This window comes from Gavialis gangeticus, unplaced genomic scaffold, assembly GCF_001723915.1.
Source record: "Gavialis gangeticus isolate Ggan-Ray unplaced genomic scaffold, GavGan_comp1, whole genome shotgun sequence".
Taxonomy (NCBI): Eukaryota; Metazoa; Chordata; order Crocodylia; family Gavialidae; genus Gavialis; species Gavialis gangeticus.
The window spans coordinates 6,588,803-6,602,340 of record NW_017728995.1 but is presented as its reverse complement, the minus strand read 5'-3'; the positions used below and the strand labels follow the sequence as shown (position 1 = coordinate 6,602,340).

Genomic DNA, 13,538 nt, shown 5'->3' with positions numbered 1-13,538 from the left:
TCACAGGGAAATTTATTTCAGATATTTCAGAATGGATTTTGTAAAAATACTCAGAGCAAATAAACAATAGATCCTCATCTAATCCCTACTCACTGACTTCATCATGGGGGGCTCCCTGGCTCCCATGAACTTTGGTTATTTGATTTGGAAATGTTAAGGTCTAATTTCTTTTACCCACTAAACTTGCAGTGTGCAGAGGCAAAAAAAAGTCCTGCTATTCATGACAAGAGGCCAGAAGGTATCCTGCTTCACCTGTGGAGTTGTGTAGTTCTCCTATACTTTAAATAGGGAGCTAGTACATAGACCATGTATGATGTGAGGTGTCTCAGGAGAAATATGAGTTCAGGAAACACTTGACAGGGGTGAGCCAGCTGGTGTCCCACAGTGCAGTGGGGAAGGGGCCAGCGAGCAAGGTCTACAGACTACTCACTGTTGTAGACACGTGAGCCATGAATGCCGTGTGCCCCCGGAGGCTGGGGGGCCATGGCGAGTTCCCGTAGGCAGCGGCAGTGCTGTCGGCAGTGTTGGGGGGGTGGCGAGCGGCGACAACCCACAGGTGCCAGCAGCAGTGTCAGCAGCACTTTTTTGCAGGGGGTGCACATGCCAATGATGTGAGCTGCCTTTTTCTGAAAGACACATAACAGACTTTGAGGTCTGCTACTACCAACCTCTCAGGCTTTCTTCTTTTCTCTCCAAAGGCAGGCACACACTCCTTCATATTAAGGATTCTGTGTAATGTCTTCAAGAGGCTTTCCCTGTATGAAGAAGTACTGTGATGAAGCTTATCACAAAGGCTTTTTCAATAGTGCTTTCTGGGTATGTATTCAAGCCCCATGGGAAGGGAGTTTCAAGCAGGTGGAACACAATGTAAGAAGGCCTGTTCTCCTGCCCCAGTGCTGTTGATACAGCTGCTCCAATGACTCTGTAATGCAGAATGCACAAACAACATTGGAAGCCAGGACTCACCGATCCCCCACCAAGACAGCATTCACCTCCCAGAGCCATGGAGTCATGGTCTTTTTTGCTTGTTCATTTTCTGTCCTCCTCATGCCTTTTCTCTTGGTTGCCTGGTGGCCCAGCTTCAATCAGAAAGCACTCCCAGTCTTGCCTAGCCAGCAGTTTAGAGAGTAGGATGCTCCTATCAGAGATCAGGCTTCCTCTTAGGAAAAAGGTGGCCCCAGAACTTGGGCCACCCAGGTGCTCTTTGTGTTTAGCAGGTCCCTATACTACTGTGCAGAAGGTGGTAGCATCCCTGCTGTACTGGCCTCAGTTCAGTGTCAGACAGTTTGTAGTTGTGATTTTTGGTCATTTGCAAATTCCATGGTTTACCTAGTACTCTGTGGGCATGTCTAGACTTGCACTTTAATGAGCATTAGCCTATTTTAGTGTGCATTAAAGTATTATAAAAAAACCCATGCTCTTTAGCTAATGCTCATTAAAACAGACTAATACACATTTTCCTAGTACTTCACAATGGAGGTATCAGATTTATTGCACATTACCTAAAGTGCATTAATGAACATGTAGACACCCTGTGTCAGTGGTGAAGATGAATCCCAACAGAGCTTAACTGTAGCCAAATGTCTCTGGGCCAGCACTGCATCACTTTTGAGTGTGCACAGTTGGGCTAACCTTAGGCATAGAATCATAGAGATGGAGGGCTGGAAGGGACCTCCATGGGTTATCTAGTCCAACTGCCTGCCTGGGGCAGGATCATCCCAATCCAAACCATCCTGTACAAATCCACTGTCTACTCTCTTTGTAAAACCACTCAGTCAGAACACAAGACATAACACCCTAACCTAACGGAAAGCAGGGGGACCACAGCAACCACCATCTTGCTTCTGTAAAAGTGAATATACACTCAAGACTTTTTACTAAGAGGGCTACATCCCCTCACTACACAGGAAGGCAAAAACCCCCACAGTCCATACCAACCATGGGGTAAAATTCGTTCCTGATATGGCAATCAGCGGCCTTATCTACACGAGATGCTGACTGCGCAGTCATTACTCTGCCATCATTTAGTACTAGTGTAAACAAGTATTAAATGACTGTGCAGTAACTAGAGTTACTGTGCAGTAGCCCAGATGAACAGCTTTTTTTGCGATGCTACTGTGTAGTAGCCCCAACACTACTGTGTAGTAGTGTTGCGTCATGGGTTCGGCCACATGACACTGCTGTGCAGTAGTCTTGGGCTACTGTGCAGTCAGCATCTCATGCAGACATGGCCAGTCTGACCCTGAGCAGAGGGGCAAGGCCCCCCTAGCCAGGAACATCCTGTTTTAAGTTCCAGCATGAGCATTGCCACCTACAGCATTGGATGCAGCCAACACCCAGTGCCTCTGAGGAAGGTTTAAACAAAGCCATGATACATGTAGCAGAAGGACCGGGGGGACATGGAGGAGGAGGTGGAGGAAATTCCTTCACTGCCCCCTGTGGCAACCACCAAAGCCCAGAAGCAACCCCATAGTAGAATACAGGCATAGCTATGCCTAGAATAAATCATCCCCAACCAGTGGCTGTTCAACTTCTTGAACACCTCCGGTGTCACGTAGAGTGAAAATGCTGTTGCATAAGGCAGTGGTTTTTAAACTTCCTAAAGTAATGGGACCCTTGCATATCACTTCTTGTGCTGGGAAATCCTACCCCTGGCTTCACAGGCCATGTGAGCTGACATGGAGAAAAGCATCCCAGCCCAGCAATGGCAGTGCACTGCCACCCAGCCTGCTCCACCATTATTCCCAATCTCTTTGTGGAACCCCTGACGCCCGACTGCAGAACACCAGGGTTCCCTGGAAAATGGTGTGAAAACCATTGCCCTAAGGCATTTAAACTTAAGCATGGTTCAATTGTTACACAAGGCAATGCAGAACATTGTGGGTGATGCCAAATGTTGCATAAATGGCATTTGTGTGTCTTAGCAAAGAAATAGAATCCTGTTCTCAGGATTATCCCACCACCATCTCCACCAGCTGGGAACATGCAGCAAAAGCTCTGGGTCTATAGTGCCCTGGATTCAATCAGGAAAAGAGGAAACCCTCTGAAGAAACCAGGAATGGAGCGGACAAACTGGCTAGCTCCCTGTCTGCAGGAATTACTCTGTATTGCTGACAACTTTTTCTACCTTTTATTCTTCTTGCACCTGTTGGAGCTTGTTTTAGATTATTCATAGTTTCATAGATTTAGGGTCGGAAGGGACCTAGTAGATCTTCTAGCCCGACCCCCCACCAGGGCGGAAGAACAACAAAACCCCAAAACAAAAACGGGACTCAAATGAGTCCAGCCAGGTAGGCATCCAGCCTCTTCTTAAAGACCCCCAGGGTAGGGGCCAGCACCACTTCCCTTGGAAGTTGGTTCCAGCTCCTAGCCGCCCTAACTGTGAAGTAGTTCTTGCGGATGTCCAATCTATACCTCCTCTCCATCAACTTGTGCCCATTACTCCTTGTTATGCCAGCGGGCGCTAGGGGAAACAGCGTCTCCCCCAAACCCTTCTGGTCCCCCCTAGTGAGTCTATAGACGGTCACCAGGTCCCCCCTCAGCCTTCTCTTGTGGAGGCTGAATAGGTTCAGGTCCCGCAGTCTCTCACTGTAGGGTCTGCCCTGTTGTCCCCGGATCATGCGGGTGGCCCTCCTCTGGACCCTCTCCATGTTGTCCACAACCCTCCTGAAATGGGGTGCACAGAACTGGATGCAGTACTCCAGCTGTGGCCTGACCAGCGTCGCGTAGAGGGGGAGGATCACCTCCTTGGCTCTACTCGAGATGCACCTGTGGATGCACAATAAGGTCCGGTTAGCCCTGCCAACCATGACCTCACATTGTCGGCCCATGTTCATCTTGGAGTCAATAATGACTCCAAGATCTCTTTCTATTGAATGTGGCATGCTCAGGTGTGCACCTAAATTCATAGCTGAGGCTCAGCTGATACAAACAAAAAGTACTACTAGCAGAGAGAGACATTTGGGAAAGCTACCCTGGTAAACCAGGATGAAAAAGGTGTGTGCGCACAAATTATTAAAGGGTAAACCATGGCTTCTAGATGAACTGAATGGGATTAACACACACCACTAGAGAACAGACAAACTCTGATCAGATTAACAAATTCAACTATAAGGATCATGCTGGCTACCAACAGAATATGCTGGCATTAACCCACGTAACATGCTAAAAAATATCCTAAGGATTTGGACACATGGTCCACAGAATAGATCAGCTATTGACCCGATGAACCAATGAAAGAGAACAGAGAGAAGAGCAGATTCTCCTTGTAGGTCTTCATTCAGCAAGTTAAAGTCTGTGGTGCATTCCAGCTGTCATGGCTGGGATCAATCTTTTGTTCCTTATCTGAACTGAAGGGTTGAGAGGGAGAGAGACAGTTTGTGGTTTGTGTGTTTTGTTTATACAAAATTCAGTTCAAGGTTTTTCATTCCTCTCCCAAGTCAATTTGAACTCTATTGCATTTCCAAACACATCCTGGCCAACTGCCCTGTCTGCTATTAAAACAAAATACTGCTGTAATAGAGTTCATTTGTTGGCATTAGAACAGGTGACTACAGGATTTAGCTGACGGCATGTTGGTTGGGATCAAGTGAATAATCCCAGAAAGAGGATGCCAATTACAGGATGTAAACCTGTGAATTACAGGTGCAAACTGTACCCAATATAAGACACACTCAGTCACACACTTATAGTGCTTTGAGTAAACAGTTTATAATCACATTTGTAATGAAACCTGAGCAATTTCATAGGCAGAGGTAGACTCCCTTAGGCCTAGTGTATATTTAGAAAACTTGCACTGGGATCATTAACACAGTTAATATACTTATAGCAGGGGACCTTTCTAATGTAAACATACTTAAATTGGTTTAGATCTGTTTATATTGTAATAAGTTAAATCAGTTTACCCATAATCATAGGAGTGACTGAAATGAGACACTGAAAGGGCTTTTCAAGGCGATTTCCATCATCAATGACAGATTGTTCAGGATGGAGTGCTTTCTATTGTATTCAGCTTTCTACATCCCAAACAATGGGATTTCTACTATGTCCTGGAGGAAGTTTTTATGAGTAAGACATTTCTCTTTCAGTCTATTTTGTTTCTTTATTACTTCTAATTTTACACCTCCTTGTTCCACTTGCAGGGGTTCTGCTCCATGTTTGGTGTTTATATCCTTGTTGTATTTGGAGTCAGCTATCTCAGCCAGCACTTAGCCTATCTTAACAACTAGTTCTCACTCTTTTCTCATTAGTCCCCTTACTGTCACTTATTTCAAATAGCTTACACTTTGTCTGTGTCTTTCTGGTGCTCAGGGCTGCAGCCCACATTCCAGATGAGGACACAAGAGGAGAAATGTCAATTTCCTTCCACCTCCATTTCCCCAAAACAAATGTGTTATTGCTTAGAGTTTGGAGGATCACCAAATATTCTCATTTTCTCTCTGACCCCGGCCCAGCAAGTCAAACACCAGGGATTCTTGGGATTCTGTAAAACAGGGCACCACAAGTGGCACGGGCAGCCTCTGGGTATGGCATGCATCAGATGGGGAGTGCAGGCAGCACAGTGGCAGATAGGGCAGGGTGCAGAAAGCAGAGCACCACATCAGGCAGGGAGCACAGGGTAGGGAGCAGAAAGCTGAGCAGGAGCTCTGGTACGGGAAAGGGTTCAGAGTGGCACTTAGGGCACGTGCAAGGCTAATTCAAGGAATGCCTGCCACTGCTATAGAGGATTCTAGAGCAACTTCAAGGCTGGTGAATGCTAAAGCGTGTATTCTTGCTGAGGAGAGTCAGCCCACACTCCAGATGATAATATAGGAAGTCCATGGATTCAAGTCATGTGAGATCACACCACAATAGTGGATTTACTGAAAGCCTCTTTATGGAGCACTGAGTTGATCTGACCAGGAGAAGAACATGAACTAATGAGGAATGCACTACCTCAACTGGTACAAACAGACAAAAGTGACAGTGTTTTCAAAAGTAGTTTGAGGTCTGTGATAATTACAGAGTGTAGCAAGAAGTGGATGATAGCCAGACCCCATCATTCAAAGGCATTTGCTTCTCAGCTCAGATATGAAAAGAGCTGTTTCTTACCCCCCCGCCCGAGGCAAAATTCTAAGAAAATTCGTGTCTCCCATTCAGTCACCTTTGCCTGGGAACGTGTAACTGCTGGTAAGGCCGGATTAACACATAGGCAAACTAGGCACATGCCTACAGTCCTAAGTGAAAAAGGGGCCAAGTTGTGCTTATTTTACATGTTATAATTATTGAGTGAAAAAAGTAGGAATCCACGAGTTTGTTTGCCTAGGGCCCACTAAAGGGTTAATCCGGCCCTGACTATTGGGAAACTTTTTAACCGTTGTCAAGTGTCCTGAGGCGAAGAAGCCATGTTGGGCTACCAAATACATCCCTGAAACATGGAAGATGCCAAATTTTTGCCGATTTTGGATTTAAACTTCATTGCTGATACCTCCCTGCCTGTCTGCCATCTGACACCACCAGGGAAGGGAATCCCGCCTTATCTGCACATCAGAGAGCAACTCACAATGACACTCTCATGGACCCAGAGGAAGAGACTTCCACCTTCAGCTTCCCCTGTGCAAAAATGATGTTTACTTTCTACTTATGGGGACTTGCTACCATCTTTAATTTTCTCTGAGCCTGAGGAAGGGTGTGTATGCCTGAAAGCTTGCAGAAAATAAATATATTTTTTTGCAATTTCTTAATTGGTCTAATAAAAAGTATAATCTCTGAACCAAGAGTTCTAGAGTTTTGTATTTCTGAGGGGAAGAAGACATTGCAGGAACCTGTTGTACATTGTCCCCGTGCTCTGGAAGTGAAACCAGTGGCATATCAGTGCTGCTCAGCGCCCCACACCCTGGTAAGTGGAGGGGGCAGGGCCAGCTCTGATTTATCTATGATAAAAGAATCAAAAGCTAATGCCAAAGTATATAGATATTTAGAATTTGTTTTGTTATTGATAGAGGCACTGGTAGTCTTCCAAATTGCTTTAAAATTGGAAATATATCAATAAAATATTGCCCAAACCAATCTCTCTCTATATAGCAGCATTTCATTTTAATCACAGAAAAACACAGATTTGGGGTATTTGAATGAGAGAATTTGGGGGTTTTTAATCAGAGAATTTGCCATTTTTAAACAGGGAACACCAGGATCTCTGCTGGTGAGGCAAGTGGTAAGACCGGGGCAGAGGAGCCTGCCCAGGGTCAGCACTGGGGACCCATCTAGAGGGCAGACAAGGTGGCGGACCTGACCATTGGGGGCCAAGAGGACACACTCTGACAAATCAAAGTGGGTCACCTCAGTGAGTGCATCTGGATGATACCTGCTCAGATGGTGAGCGGGGGGCACCCAAAGACATGACAGCAGTGCCGCGTGAAGGGCAACAGTGCAGATATGGCCCACTAGCAGCTGACCCAGAAGTGCAGGAGGCTCTGCTGCAGTGCCCAAACCACAGCCCAGGCAGCTGTGCGGTCCCCTTCTAGGTCTGGTAGGCGTGCAGCCATGGGGCCATAGGTCAAAGGGGGTGGATGCTGTCACAGGTGGCTGTGGGTCACAGCCAGGCAGCAGCCCCCACTGCCAGACTACTGCAGTTGGTAGAGGGTGCAGGGGCCACTCTAGTTAGGGTTGCTTCAGTAGTCCAGTTGGCACAAGGGGTTAGTGTCCCCAGATACCAACTGGCTGGGACCCAGAAGCTCCTAAATGCAAATAGTCCTGAGCTGCTTGCCAGAGCAGTTTTTTATGTGCTGGCCACAGCTTCCAGTTCTTCCTTGTGGAAGAACAGGGAGGAGCTGGGCTGAGTCAGTTTGCCCCAAGTGGCACAACTTGCCCCACACTAAAGTGCATGTTCAGGCATGACTGCTAAGGCACAAATCCGCACAAAGTTATGCCGCTGCTATTGAATGCTGCAATCACATGTGCCTTTATGTAAGAATGCACCCATAGACTCAATGGAGTTTGGAGCTGAGCCAGTTTTCACCATACCTCTGGCAGCAATGTAAACTAGCAAATACCAGAAAATTTACCGCTGGAGCTGACCTTATCATCAACTGTTGGACAGACTTTACAAAAGGACACTGGCATGATGATTATGGACTACACCTGTACTGACTGCACATTCCCTGAATTTTTGTACTCTTTGTCATAGTCATTCTGCTGTCATAGGGTGCATGCAGGGGTGTGTGCTTGCAGCGGCAAAAATAGTAACAGCACAAATTTGTGGTGCTGTTTTGCCACAATGCATGTCGCTGCAAGAGGGTGTAGGGCAAATTACCGTGCTTCAGGAAAACTGCCCTTTCCACACTCCTCCTAGATCCCAGCACGCTGGAGGAGCTGGAGAACAACTAAAGGAGTGGAGATGCTGTGGCCGGCAGCCAGAGTGTTTCCCAGGAGGACCAAGCTTCTGTGTTTGCTGGTCCATGCTCCTCTCACATGTGCTGTGTTGCTTTTCTTCATGCTGGGGTTTTTTGCCTCTGGGATTTACTGGTAGCCAAATCTGCCCCTTTGCTGCAGTGCAGAGCATGTTTTAACATCCAGGCATGTGGACTGTGGTTCTGCAAAAGAGGTTTGCGGCACCAAGAACCACAAGTGCCAGCAGGTCTGGATATGGGCATGGAGGCACAGAAAAATAGGACTGGAAGAGACCTCAGGGGGTCATGTAGTCCAGCCCTCTACTCAAGGGCTTTTTTTTTTTGCTAGGCTCAGTGGCTGATTACAGGTGTGAAAAAACCCTACTTTAAGCTCAGCACCAACTGTGGTGCATGCCCAGAAGAGGCATCACAGTAGTTGGACCTGGCTCACCCAAAATCTGTACAGATTGGGTACTTCAGCAGGGCTTTTTGGTGCTTTTATCTAATCAGCTTTAGATAAAAGTGCCAAAAAGCCCCGCTGAATTGCCCAGTCTATACAGACGCTGCAGACCTGGGTTGAACTAACATGCTGCCTCTTCTGGTAAAGCGCTGTTTTGTTTTGTTTTGTTTTGTTTTGTGTCCGCAGCCAACTTGTTCAATTTGTGAATAGGAACATCACAGACTCAAACGATACTAGCTTGAGGCTCAATCCAGAAAGTTTGGAAAACTGAGTTACATATCAGGTACTCATGACAAGCAGTATTTCCCTCTTCAGAAGCAGGGAGCAGGGGTGGTAATCAAACAGCGCTGTTAAAAGGCAGGGGAAAACACAGCAACGCAAGAAACCTAAGACGACCACCCCAAGATCTCTCACGTGACCTGGGGTGAGAACCAACTACAACCCTCCACCTTTCATTAGGCACCACTCAGAGTCTGTTGTCTTACCTCACAAAAGTCCAAGTTTTGGGCAGATCAGTCTCTTGTCCCTGCATGATATGAAGCTCATACCTGTCTCAGCTGAAGCAACTACTGCTCTGCTCCGGCGTAGGGAAGCCCTCACCACTAGTTGCAACTCTGTGATTCTCAGCAGCACTGCAAGGTAGAAGCAGGGCTTCAGTGGAGTCCCGGCACGTGCCCGCAGAATGATATTATCACCAAGCTGCGGAGCTCTTAGCTGGGTGAAGAAAGGGCTTTTCCAAGGGGACTCACCACAATGAAAGCTTTGTTCTCAGGGGTTCTAGCTGACGTAGTCCTGGTCGTCACCAGTCTTCAACACGTCTTGGCTTTTCAGGTCGCCTCAAATTAGACACTGCAATATAAACAGCATCATGCAGTTCTCCATGGCCTTCTCACAGAGGGCTTAGATATCGTTCTCAGAGCTCCACTGTCTGACCATTACAGGCTATAATAAGGCTTGGGTGACCTTTGCCCTCAGGCACACTTGATATAGTTCACGTGCTAAACCAAACACGACACACAGTGTTTTGTCCATATCCCAACTCCAAAAATCAATGGCTTTTTAACAAAATTCTCCCAAACTGTCACATTACATGTGCAAAGAAGGCATGCAAACAAGACACACATCCTCTGACCGGTTCCCCTGGCTCATCCACAGATACCAGCAGAGGCCTCCCTCCTTGGTAAGGTCTCTGTACATCTAGGCTAGGTACAGACATTACACTTATCATGCATTAAGCATGCAACAAGCGCTCCACAGCCATAACCAAGCAGACATTCATAGAACATAGAGCACTTTAAAAATGGTGGAACCTGCTCTAAGTTAACCCTGGATAGATGTGGCATCACACTAAAGCACTTCAGGTTAGAGCACTTTATTGAACATCTGTACCAAAGACCATCACGACTCAAGTTAGCTTGCAGTCCCCTGGCATCTCAGGGGCTCCTCACAGGGCAGCATGTTAGCTTTGGCCAGTGCTCTCGCCTGCTCTGGGTGGGCACTGATCCAGCCCCTCCTCCCAAGGCTTTCATAGAGAGGAGACAGAAAAGGCTCTATCTTCTCCCTGTGCAGCTGGGGGGGGGGAGGGCAGTGTAGGAAAGGAGCCCCATTGCTGCACGGGTTCCCCCCCCCAGCTTGCTGACTTGAGTTTGGGGGGTGGCCAGGCCAGGTCCACATGGCAGAGAGGCTCCATTCCCTCAGCTATAGCCAGGAGCTGCAGTTTGGCGCTGTACCACTTTCACCGTACTGGGAACTGGGGGTTAGGGGCAGGGAACAGAGCCTGCTCTGCTACGTGGATCCAGACTGGCCCCTTCCAAGACCCAAGCCAGCAACCTGGGGGGGCAGGAGCCCACATAGCCAGCTGGTGGGGGGGGGGGGATGCTCTGGCAGCCTCCTGGGAGGTGTGCAGGAGCACCGCAGCCTGGTGGCCTTGGCCAGTGCAGGCCACTTCCATTCTCCTTCCCTCTCCTCAAGGTGAACAGCAGTTCTGTTCACTTCCACAGTAATCTAGGGCACTTTGAATAAAGCATGGTAATTAAAGTGCTTCCACCTTGGGCTTCTTGAACATCTGTACTTAGTCCTAGATTACTGATAGGTGTCTGCAGCAAGCTCCCCATCCTCTTAAGGCTTCAGGCCACAGAGTTATGCAAAATATTGGGAAGGATTTGTGTACAGCCAGTTCCAATGCCTTGGTGAGTGAAGAAGAACAGCAAAGCCTTGCAAAGGAATAAAGCCAAGTACTATATTTTCGCTGGGTTTTATTGTAGGCTGAGTGATGGAGAGGCATGTCTGGCTGGTCTGTAGAAAGCAAGACAATGAAACTGGATGCAGTCTGAATACTGGCATGGGGAAGATGATCTGGTGCTGGGAATGCAATCTGATGCTACGGGCATAGGCAATGAACATTGTCCGTATTTGTCATCAATGTCTATCCCAAATGTTCCTATGCTCCTCAGTCTGGCTCTAACAATGGAGTCAGAAACTTCCAGTGGAATCCACTGCTAGGTGCCAATTGCTTCTGAATAATCCAACAGGTATATTTAAATTGATGTCACCTTTTACTAGTAACTGAAACAATGTGGCCTGTGAACTGGCCCATCTTCTTGTTGGTTCTGTGGCTTGTCTGTGTGAAGATATTTACCTGTGGAAATGGCTGAGCCTTGATTTTCTGAAGCAGCACCGACCAAATCTTGGGTCCATCTGCATTTGTAGTAAAACTGTTCTTAGCATTGGTTTTGCTACAAATAGATCCTCAATACCACTGTCAACCATGGGTAAAATACCTAATCTGGTCAAATTGTAGAGACTTTGGCCAGTGAAGAATTTGTACACTTGAGCATTGAGATAAAAATTTAGGTTTCAAGCCCACACCCCTTGAAGTCAATGGGATTTTTATCAAAGTCTTTCAACAGGCTCTAGCTCAGATCCTTAACTTTAGCAGAATACAATGTGACTTAACTGTCCTGCACAGCCTTACTCCAATGCTTATATTTTAATCGACATACCATTCTAGGGAAGAAGTAAGCATTATTCTCTCCATTTCCCAATGGGGAAAGCAAAGCAAAGAGGTTTCGTGATGGGAGATTGTGGAGTCAAAATTCGAATTCAGGTGTTTCTTTCTGCTCTGCCACTCTCTCAGTTCAGTAGCGTGACATGTGGGTGAAGGGAGGGATTCAACACAGTGGGCCTGGAATGTGGTAGGCTGAATTTAGCTGACTGATGCTGCTTGCTGTTTGTATAAGCCCTGTTTAAGCCAATACAAAGAGAGATCACAAAATGCCTTTGGTAGGACAGGAATGCAGGAACTTTTTGTTCTACTCACCACCTGCTTACCTCCAAAACTATTTATCCCCATGTTGATCTATATTATTAACTGAACATTGACAGAGAGGTGAAGGGCACTCATGGACTTGGCTGTTTTATCTGATAAATTCACAAAACTATCAGAGCAGAACCTTCTTTGCTCTGTACATGAACTGTCCTCTTTTGAAGGGGCACAGTGGGTACTCTACACATTGTTTTACTTAACATTTTGCACTAAGTGGATGGTGTTGACAAGCGAAAGACAATGGGCACCCTTTCACTCAATCTCTATTGCTTTAGCAATCAGAAAGTCACCCAGAAAGGGATTCTGTGGGTGTAATGGAATTCTCTCACTTGGTATAAAGCTAGCATAGAAAGCATGGGCAACTAGTGCCCCCTTAGTTGGGGGGGCATGCCCCCCCTGCAACCAGTCCTGCCGATGGGGCTCCCCTGCAGTCGATCTCTCTGCCTGGGGGTATTCCCGCAGCCAATCCTGCGACAGCTGATCACTGTGGCCAATTGCTGCAGCCATTTCTGGGGGTGGTCGCAGCAATCAGCTGGCGCTTGCAAGCGGGGCACCGGCACTCCTGCCTGCCCCACCCCGCCCATGGCCTAAGTGGTGAGCGCAGCCAGTCAGGGGGTGCACCAGCGCTCTCAGGGGGTGCATGTGCACCCTCGTGCACCCTCTACACATCACCACTGGTAGAAAGCTCCCTACTACCCCCTCCCTCATCTCCAGATCAAACATATCCAGGCCAGGAAAACAAACAGATTCTTTCAAAATAATCTGGGTGATAGAGTAGTCTTTTTTGAACTTGTCTCCACCTGTTTTATTACTAGGGATGTTCATATGAAAACAGCATCTTTTCCCCATGGAATTTTGTCCATTTTTGTATTTTCTGTCTCATTTCATGTTCCCTGTCTGTGACATTGCTGTTTCATGGTGATTATAATGCCATAAAGAAGGAGGATGCCTCCACTGAGGAATAAGGAGCAGGAACAGATGGAAAGCTTAAGGAAAACAATAAAATCTTGTTTTTCTTTTAAGTCTTACACAAAGGAAGGAAGAAAGCAAGCCCTGAGTCAGCGGAATTGTTTTAAATAGCAGATTTTCCAAGAGTGTCAGCATCTCTTCAGGCTGAATTTAAAGAATGGAAAATAGTTTACATCTAATAAGAAATTGTCTTTAATTTTCTAGCTATTGTAGCTAGAATTGACATATTTGAGTTTTAAGTTTGCAGACTCCCTGACGTTGGCCATTCAGTGCAACACAGCAGGGATTCCTGAGTTGGGATGACTTCAAGTCCTACTAGAATCAGTCAGGTGATATCATGAACAACTTGTGTCTCCTGAGCCTGTGGGGGCACGGCGACTGCCCGCAGCCAGTGGCACCAGTGGCGGTGGGGGGGGGG

At 47.0% G+C, this 13,538-nt stretch overlaps 1 long non-coding RNA gene across 1 annotated transcript in view; it reads right to left on the bottom strand.

Annotated features, from left to right (window-relative positions):
• Positions 1-3,871: 3,871 nt before the first annotated feature.
• Positions 3,872-13,538, bottom strand: part of LOC109287915 — a 19,901-nt gene continuing 10,234 nt past the window's right edge. Inside the window, exons 2-3 of the long non-coding RNA XR_002095007.1 lie at positions 9,576-9,675; positions 3,872-4,349 (exon numbers count right to left, since the gene is read on the bottom strand). This is a non-coding gene — a long non-coding RNA (uncharacterized LOC109287915). The remainder of the gene's footprint in view (positions 4,350-9,575; positions 9,676-13,538) is intronic.